General features: G+C 44.7%; 1 pseudogene across 1 annotated transcript; it reads left to right on the top strand.

Annotated features, from left to right (window-relative positions):
* Positions 1–862: 862 nt before the first annotated feature.
* On the top strand, positions 863–2184 carry LOC309551742 (cold-inducible RNA-binding protein-like; annotated as a pseudogene). The gene has a single exon. The product of its transcript is annotated as a cold-inducible RNA-binding protein-like (transcript).
* The last annotated feature ends 7354 nt before the right edge of the window (positions 2185–9538 follow it).

Below are 9538 nucleotides of genomic sequence, written 5' to 3'. Positions count from 1 at the left end.
TCCAGCACTGTGTGGCATTACAGGCCTTCTCTGACAAGTGACCACCAGCCTGGCGGCATCCAGAGTACTGTGCATTACAGGCCATCCCTCAGACCCGAGACCACCATCCAGCACTCTGCAGCATTACAGGCCTCCTCAGACCACCATCCAGAGCACTCTGCCGCATTACAGGCCTCCTCAGACCACCATCCAGCACTCTGCCGCATTACAGGCCTAATCAGACAACCATCCAGAGCAATGTGCAGCATTACAGGCCCCCTCAGACCACCATCCAGCACTCTGCAATATTATAGGCCTCCTCAGACCACCGTCCAGAGCACTCTGCAGCATTACAGGCCCCCTCAGACCACCATCCAGCACTCTGCTGCATTACAGGCCTCCTCAGACCACCATCCAGAGCACTGTGCAGCATAACAGGCCTCCTCAGACCATCCAGAGTAGCTAAATCTGTATCTGTGAGTTTGTTCAAACCTTATTACTATAAATAATAACATATTCGATTTTTTTACTTCAGGAGTATATAATGAGTTTGGAAATTCTAAAGAAATTACTAAATAACGCATTACAATTCAACTAAACACATTAGATTTTAGTTAACTAAAATTATTTTGATTTGACTAAAATGGACTGGAGATTTTAGTCCACTAAAATATGATGACTAAAATAGAACTGAAAGACTATGACTAAAAGTAAATCAATTGCAGATGACTAAAATGGCACTAAAACTAAAATGGCATTTTAGTCAAAAGACTATAACTAAACCTAAATCCAAATTCAATGTCAAAATTAACACTGAACATTAGAAGTAATGATAGGACATGTTTTGACTCTGCATTGCTGTTTTCTCTGTGACTGTTGTGAACAAGATCTCATCATGTCGTCTGACGAGGGAAAGCTTTTTGTTGGCAGTCTGAGCTTTGATACCAATGAGCAGAGTCTGGAAGATGTATTCGATAAATACGGACACATATCTGAAGTGGTTGTGGTGAAGGATCAGGAGACCAAGAGATTGCGTGGCTTTGGTTTTGTCACGTTTGAAAATGCTTAAGATGCAAAAGATGCCATGGCGGGGATGAATGGGAAGACTGTGGATGATCGTCAGATTCGGGTTGATCAGGCTGGAAAGTCATCCAATGACAGGAGAGGAGGCTACAGAGGCGGCTCATCTGGAGGAAGAGGGTTCTTCCGTGGAGGTAGAGGCCGTGGTGGAGGTAGTGGAGGATATGGTGGAAGCAGCTATGGCGGATCCCGGGATTATTATAGCAGTGGCAGGAGTCAGGGTTATGGGGATCGCTCAGGCAGTTCCTACAGAGACAGTTAGGACAGCTATGCCTCACACAACGAGTAAAATACCTTCCTGACTCAAGATCGTCCTTCCAATGGCTGTATTTATAAAGATTTTTGGAGCTTCGCTGAATCAATGTGTACTATTTTGTTCTATTTGTCTTCACTTTCTATAAACATATTTGAGAATTGCCTCAAACTTTGAAACAGCTGTCCTATCTGCTTTTTATTAATTTTTTTTATTATTATTATTTTGGCAATCTGTTTTATGTTTAGTGACAGGAACGTTTCTTGTCATTTGCAGTTTCCTTGAGGCTCATTCCATAAGTTTCCCTTAAAGTTATGTGGAGTGCATTGGAGGGGATCCATTCCATCAGCAACATTCTCGTTTGATGGTGCTTCTTGAGGCATTAGTTTGCTGTTGGACTTGATCTTTGATGCAACATGGGCTTTTGAGTTTCCTGTTGTACATACTGCAGGGGTTTATGGGCCCCAAATGCTTATAATTTTTTATATTACCCTGAGGACACATTCCTTTAGTGTAACAAGGTAACTCAGAGCCAGGGTATGCGGTAAATAGTGGCTTAACCTCCTTGATATACCTAAAGAGAACCTCCTTCTCAATCTCTCCAGTAACATTTGCTAAAAGTTTGAAACAATTTGTTTATAATGGTTTGTTTTTGCCCAAAATTGTATCGGTGGTTATCAATTTCTTGTACTTTGGCTTAACAAAGCCCATTATCTCCATCTGTCCAGTAACACTTGCAAAAAGTTTGTGAAACAATTTGTTCATATTTGTCAATTTTTTTACTGGAAGAAATTTGTATCAAGTGGTTATGAATTTCTTGTACTCTTCATTTGGCTTCACGAAGCCTATTAAAAGACCATCTGAAACGAAAAAAAAAAAAAAAAGAAATGATAGGACATGTTTAGAAGCTGACCGCGATGGTGTGAGGATGCATCTCGTGTGAGCTCCTGCTTCCCTGAGCCCAGCACTTGACCTGCAGCGGCCGACTTTCGCCCACTTACCCGCAAGCGATGCCACCGAAGAAGCGACCATCCTCCCAACCTCCCGGAGGGCTTTCCGCTCGCTCCACGGACCTCCGCGACCTCTTTTCAGCAACTCCTCGGAACCGCCGCGAGGCGGACAAGATGGCGGCGCCCCGTTCTTCTCCGATCTCCACGCTGCTTCCAGGACCGCCTTCCTCCTCCGGATTGCCGCTGTCTCAGGTACAGGGGCGCAGCCCAACCCCTTCTTGCCATATGCTGCAGTATCACCCCATTCCACTGACTCTGGGGACACTGAGGAGGGCTGGGACTGGAAGGCCCACATTAAGGCCTTGCCAACTAGGACAGAGATTGTTCATCTGATTACCACTACAGTGGAGCAATCGGTTACTCAGGCTTTGGAGGGGCTGCGGGCAGACACTGAGGCCTTAGGTCACAGGGTGGCCTCTCTGGAAAGCGGCCAAGATGATGTATTGCATTCCCTATCCTCCTTTCAAGAGACTGCCTTTACACATGACACTGTCCTTAATACGCTTATGGACCAGCTTGATGATTATGAGAACAGGGACAGGGGCCAGAACATACGTATTAGGGGCCTCCCTGAAGCTACCAGAGCTCCTGACCTGATCCCCTCTGTCCAGGGTATCTTTCGCCAGATTCTGGGAAACAGAGCCCCGGATGTCATAGATATTTACAGAGCGCATAGGGCCTTGCTCCCCCAGCTGCAGGATGGGGAACCGCCCCGGGATGTTATTTGTAAGCTCCATAAGTATGCTTTGAAGGAAGACATTATGAAAGCTGCGAGGCCTATGGCTGTGATTGACTTTGATGGCGCCCAACTTTCTCTGTTTCCTGACCTGTCTCGGCGGACACTCATGCAACTGCGCTCCCTGCGCCCCCTGTTGGAAACCCTGCGCTCTCATCAAGTGGTGTATCGCTGGGGCTTTCCCTTCCGCCTTACTGCTTCTAGGAATGGCAAATCGGCTGTTCTCCGCACCAAGGATGACCTTCAACGCTTTTGTACTGCCCTGGATGTCCCCTTGATGGAGCGATATCCCATTGCCGCAACGTCCTGAACGGTGGCAACAGGTCACCCCGCAAAAAGGGAAACGTCGCAGAGGCTCGCGACGGGGTTCTGCCTGGGCATCCCAACAAGATTAACCCTTATCTGCCTCCGTTGGGGTCTTGCCGGGTGGCAGGTCCTGTTACCTTTTGCTACTCTGGGGGGCTCGGACAAGTCCCTATGCCATTACGGTGGTGTTTGCACTATTTTATTGAATGTTTTTGACTCATGTTTTGTTGGTTCACATGCGGGGGGTTCCCCCTTGCGGTCTGGGGCAGGCCCAGGGTTCTTCGTGGCCGTGGGTCTCCTCCAGCCCAGCTGCAGGTCATGATTACTCAGTTATTACTGGTATAGGCTCGGAGATGCATTGCTCCTCTCACTGGTGGTTCAGTCACTACCCCACAGTAGGTGGCCCCGTGGGTCTGGGTGTTTCCATATCCTCGAGGGTTTTTCTTTTTTCGTGGTTAGTTGGAGTAGCCCTTTTTCTGTGGCTACGGGGGCGCATCCTTTTAGGATGGTTCCCCATACCGGGGGTGGTTTTTGTCTCCTCTTCTCTTTTTTCTGCTCTCTGCTTCTTCTCTCACATTCCCTCTTTCTTGTCTTACTTTATGTCACCTCTCTTCTCCTCTCCCTCCTCCCCTTTCCTCCCCCCCTTCTCCTGGGTGGTTTGGCTGGGGGGCCTGGGACCCACGGTAGGTGTGTGGAGCGATGTGTCTTGGAGATCCTTTTGATTGCCTTGTTGCCTGGGGCAGTGTTCTCCGGTTGCCTGGTATCTGTGTGTTTTCCCCGATCCCCTACTGATGTATCATGGCTGACGTGCTACGTGTGACCTCGTACAATGCACGGGGACTTTGTTCTCCCAATAAGCAGGGACGGATGTGGCAGGAACTGCGTCACTTGCGCCCTGATGTGCTTTATCTGCAGGAGACACACTTCACTGCTTCCTCCACTCCCCATTTGCCTACCCAGAGGTTTTCCCAATGGTATCATAGCGTGTCTCCGATTGCCAAAGCCAGGGGGGTTGCCATAGCTGTCCACAAACAGTGTCCTTTTGTTCTTACTGATTCCCTCACGGACCCCGAGGGGCATTTTCTTTTTTTGCAGGGTACGATCCATGGCCACGCATATACTCTTGCTAATGTCTATGCCCCAAACTCTAGGACAGTCTCCTTTTTGTCTTCCACCCTTACTAAACTGAAGGGTTTCCGGGAGGGTATAGTTGTTCTTGGGGGGGATTTTAATGTGGTTCTTGACCCCACCCTGGACTCCTCCTCAGGCTGATCTCCCCTCTCTTTTCGGGCTCAGAAGCACCTCCGGAGGTTGTTCAGGGCCCTGCACTTGGTGGACTGCTGGAGGATCTTCAATCCCGGGGTCAAGGACTACAGTTACTACTCCAAGGTTCATGATATGTGTTCTAGGTTGGATTTGCTCATGGTGGACCAGTTCCATTTGGACTCTGTCTAGGCTCACACTTAACCCTCTGATCACCCCTAGGTTAATCCCTTCCTTGCCAGTGTCATTAGTACAGTAACAGTGCATATTTTTAGCACTGATTACTGTAGTAATGTCACTGGTCCCCAAAAAGTGTAAAAAATGTAAGTTTTGGGGTTTTTTTTGGGAATGTTATAAAGCAGAATGCGAAAAATATTGCTTTTTTTTCAGAATTGTTGCTCTTTTTTTGTTTATAGTGCAAAAAATCAAAATCGCAGAGATGATCAAATACTACCAAAAGAAAGCTCTATTTGTGGGGAAAAAAGGACATCAATTTCATTTCGGTACAATGTCGCGCAATTTTCCTTTAAAGTATTGGAGTGCCGAATCGCAAAAAATGGCCTGGTCATTAACCGGTTGCCAACCGCCCACCACTTTATTACTGCGGCAGTGCGGCTCTCCTGCGCAAACCGATGCAGGTCTACGTCGGTCGCGCACCAGCAGCTAGGGGGCGAGCGCGCGCCGCTGGTGGCTTGCTCCCGCCCCCACTCAGCAGTGGGGAAGCCGATGCATGGGGCAGGCAGCTCCGATTGCTGGCTGACACCCGCAATCGCTCCCCGCTGAGAGAGAAGAACGGTGAGATGTTGTAAACACAGATGACTGTTCTTCTCCCTGGAATGATCACAGAGCTCCTGTGATCCTTCTACATAGGAACACAGGTCTCTATGATCATTTCACAAGCCATGGCCCCCCCACAGTTAGAATCACTCCCTAACCCCTTGATCACCCACAGTGTTAACCCCTTCCCTGCCAGTGTTATTATTACAGTAACAGTGCATATTTTTAGCGCTGATTACTGTAGTAATGTCACTGGTCCCCCCAAAAGTGTCAAAAATGTCAGTTAGGGGTCCGATCTGTCTGCCGCAATGTCGCAGTTCCGCTAAATATCGCAGATGGCCGCCATTACTAGTAAAAAAAAAAAAACAATAATAATGACATAAATCTTTCCCGTAGTTAGTAGACGCAATAACTTTTGCGCAAACCAATCAAAATACGCTTATTGCGATTTTTTTTTTTTACCAGAAATATGTAGCAGAAAACAAATTGACCTAAAATGTTAAAAAAAAATTTGATTTTTAATTTTTTTTTTTTCGAGAATGTTATATAGCAGAAAGTGAAAAATATTGTTTTTTTTTTTCAGAATTGTTGCTATTTTTTGTTTATAGCGCAAAAAATAAAAATCACAGAGGTGATCAAATACCACCAAAGAAAGCTCTATTTGTGGGGAAAAAGGACATCAATTTTATTTGGGTACAGCGTCGCACGACTCCGTAATTGTCCGTTAAAATAACACAGTGCCGAATCGTAAAATATTGCTTGGTCATTGTGGGGGAAAATCTTCCAGTCCAGAAGTGGTTAAGGGGGCAAATCCTTCTGGTCCAATTGTATTCCTTTTGCTATCTAAACTAACAGTACATGTGCATAGTGACTGTTGTAAACTCTTTATTGCTCCCTCAGTTTCACAGCTTTTTTATAATACCTATAAAGCAGCAGAGAAAATTCAGCCTTGAAATCAGATCTTTAAAGGTAAAGTTGAATTATACATTGTCTTTCTGAATACATCTATATCCTTTGCATGGTCAACAAATAAAAAATATATAATTATAGCCAATGGGCATAGGAGGGATAAAGGATGTCAAAGTAAGTAAACTGGATTTTTTACAGAGTTTTCACAGCTGCTCACTAGGGAGTGCTAGAGATTTGTGACAAGAGAGAAGGAGCAAATAAAAGCTTACAACAGCCTTTATGCATAGGTACTATTTGATGAGATGGCAAGAAAAAGCATGGTTAACTTTGACAAGTAAGAAAAGACATATTAGCTCTAACTGGGGCGTATGCTGGGACAAATGGAGAGATGTCAGTTTCAAGTATGTTTATTGGAATGAAATGTGTGAATAAAGCATTGGGGCAATGTAGAAATATCAGCATTTCCTTGTTTAATAACAAGGAAAACTAAAAAACAAAAAAGGGTGGTTTACCAGGGAAAGCAAACTTATATAAAAATAGCATGACTGCCCTACATACTTGATAATCAAGCAGATTCATTAGTAGAAATACAGGGATGAACACAGGGATAAAAGTAGTAACAGTCATGTGTGACTGAGATTGTAAATTATATATTTTTTCAAATAACAAAAATGTTATATGTACCTGCTCTAGTTTTGCACAGAGCAGCCCCGATTATCCTCTTCTGGGATCCCCTGCTGGCACTCCTGGATCCTCCTGCATTCCGAGTACCCCCCAGCAAGCTGCTTGCTAAGGGGGGAACTCGGACATGCTTGATCCCGAGCCACAGTGTGTGAGTCTATTGATAAATGAGCAATGGCTCCCGCTTATCTTACTGAGTCCAGTGAGGAAGGAGAGAGAGAGAGCAGCGCTGCTGCTCTGAGACACATCTGTGGATCAAGGTCGGACATTAGGGTAAAAAAAAAAACTTTTAGACTTTACAACTACTTTGCATCCTGGCTTCCAGATTATATCAAAAACAATAATGATATACTCTTGGGTTGTATTTATTTCCTCACTGACCCTAAAAAGATTTACTTTAACTTTTAAAGCATGGAAATAACTTGGGGATTGTTTTCACTGCAGTGCAATGTGGATCTGAGCTGCTACTGCAATAGATGGAATAATCCTGTAGATAGGGTTGGTTAGTCTCACAAGTTTTTTCCACACAAGTAATATTTGGGGACATCTAGGTATAATTAACTTTAGGAATTCACAGGGCACACCTCCTAGCACCACCCCCTTTTGAGAACAGGGAACCAAGTATAATTTGGGGGAGGAAATACAATGTAAATTGTATGGAATTTGTTTTAAAAAACAGCAATGCAGTAAAATGTACAAAACATTAGAAATATCCAGTGCTTACCAAAGTAAGCTCAGATGCACTTCCAGATATTCCTGCATCCAGCAATAGACAGTAGCATATCCAGCAAGAGACAGTCCCCAGTATCCAGCAAAAGAAAGTTCCTAATATCCAGCAAGAGACAATTCCCAATATCCAGCAAGAGACATCCCCATATCCAGCAAGTGACATCCCCATATCCAGCAAGAGACAGCCCCATATTTATCAAGAAACAGGCCCCATATGCAGCAAGAGACAGTTCTTCATGTAGCTAGAGACAGTCCCCCATATCCAGCAAGAGAAATCCCCATATCCTGCAAGAGATAGTCCCCAATATCCAGCAAGAGACAGTCCCCAATATCCAGCAATAGACAGCCCCATATCCAGCAAGAGACATCCCCAAATCCAACAAGAGACAATCCCCATATCAAGCAATAGACAATCCCCATATCCAGCAAGAGACAGTCCCCAATATCCAGCAAGAGACAGTCCCCAATATCCAGCAAGAGACAGCCCCATATCCAGCAAGAGACAGTCAACAATATCCAGCAAGAGAAAGCTCCATATTCAACAAGAGACAGTCCTCAATATCCAGCAACAGACAGCCCAATATCCAGCAAGAGACATCCCTATATTCAAAGAAAGAAAAAGAAAAAGCAAAAGCCCTGGGAATTCATAACCTGTGTCTGGAAGCCTGAATCTCTTGGAAAGCACAACACTATCTGCCCCAAAGTGCTACACTAGATGCAATCTCTGCAACAAAACAGTAAGACATTTTTGTGTAGGTAATCTGAAATAAGGTCAGGTCTGTGTAAAATTAGAGGACGATTTTAACAAGCGTTAATTGTTAAGTACCTCATGATGCAGTAGTGTTGTCTGTGATCTTTAGCCATGGAATTTTTACCTCTTAGCAACACAATTCTTATTTTAGTAAAGATTCAACTGTTCAAAGTTGTAGGGTTTTTCCTGTGGAATTGTTGACATGAAACGCTTTGCATAGCGGTGGAAAAGGTGAGCTACGCTTTGTTTATTATTAAAGCTACAGTATCTCCAAAAAGTAAATACACCCCTAACTGTAAATTGTAAATTATTTATTATATCTTTTTATGTGACAACACTGAAGAAATGACACTTTGCTACAATGTGAAGTAGTGTGTTTACAGCTTGTATAACAGTGTAAATTTGCTTTCCCCTCAAAATAACTCAACACACAGTAATTAATGTCTAAACCGCTGGCAACAAAAGTGAGTACACCCCTAAGTGAAAATGTCCAAATTGGGCCCCATTTTTGCCATTTTCCCACCCCAGTGTCATGTGACTCGTTAGTGTTACAAGGTCTCAGGTGTGAATGGGGAGCAGGTGTGTTAAATTTGGTGTTATCGCTCTCACTCTCTCATACTGGTCACTGGAAGTTCAACATAGCACCTCATGGCAAAAAACTCTCTGAGGATCAGAAAAAAAGTGTTGTTGCTCTACATAAAGATGGCCTAGGCTATAAGAAGATTGCCAAGACCCTGAAACTGAGTTGCAGCATGGTGGCCAAGACCATACAGCGTTTAACAAGGCAGGTTCCACTCAGAACAGGCCTCGCCATGGTCGACCAAAGAAGTTGAGTGCACAAGCTCAGCGTCATATGCTGAGGTTGTCTTAATGAAATAGAGGCATGAGTGCTGCCAGCATTGCTGCAGAGGTTGAAGGGGTAGGACATCAGCCTATCAGTGCTCAGACCATACGCCGCACACTGCATCAAATTGGTCTGCATGGCTGTCGTCCCAGAAGGAAGCCTCTCTATCTAAAGATGATGGGCAAGAAAGCCCGCAAGCAGTTTACTGAAAACAAGCAGA

This window comes from Pelophylax lessonae (genome assembly GCF_965119305.1).
Source record: "Pelophylax lessonae genome assembly, chromosome: 3".
NCBI lineage: Eukaryota > Metazoa > Chordata > Amphibia > Anura > Ranidae > Pelophylax > Pelophylax lessonae.
This window is presented reverse-complemented; position numbering and strand designations above follow the sequence as displayed.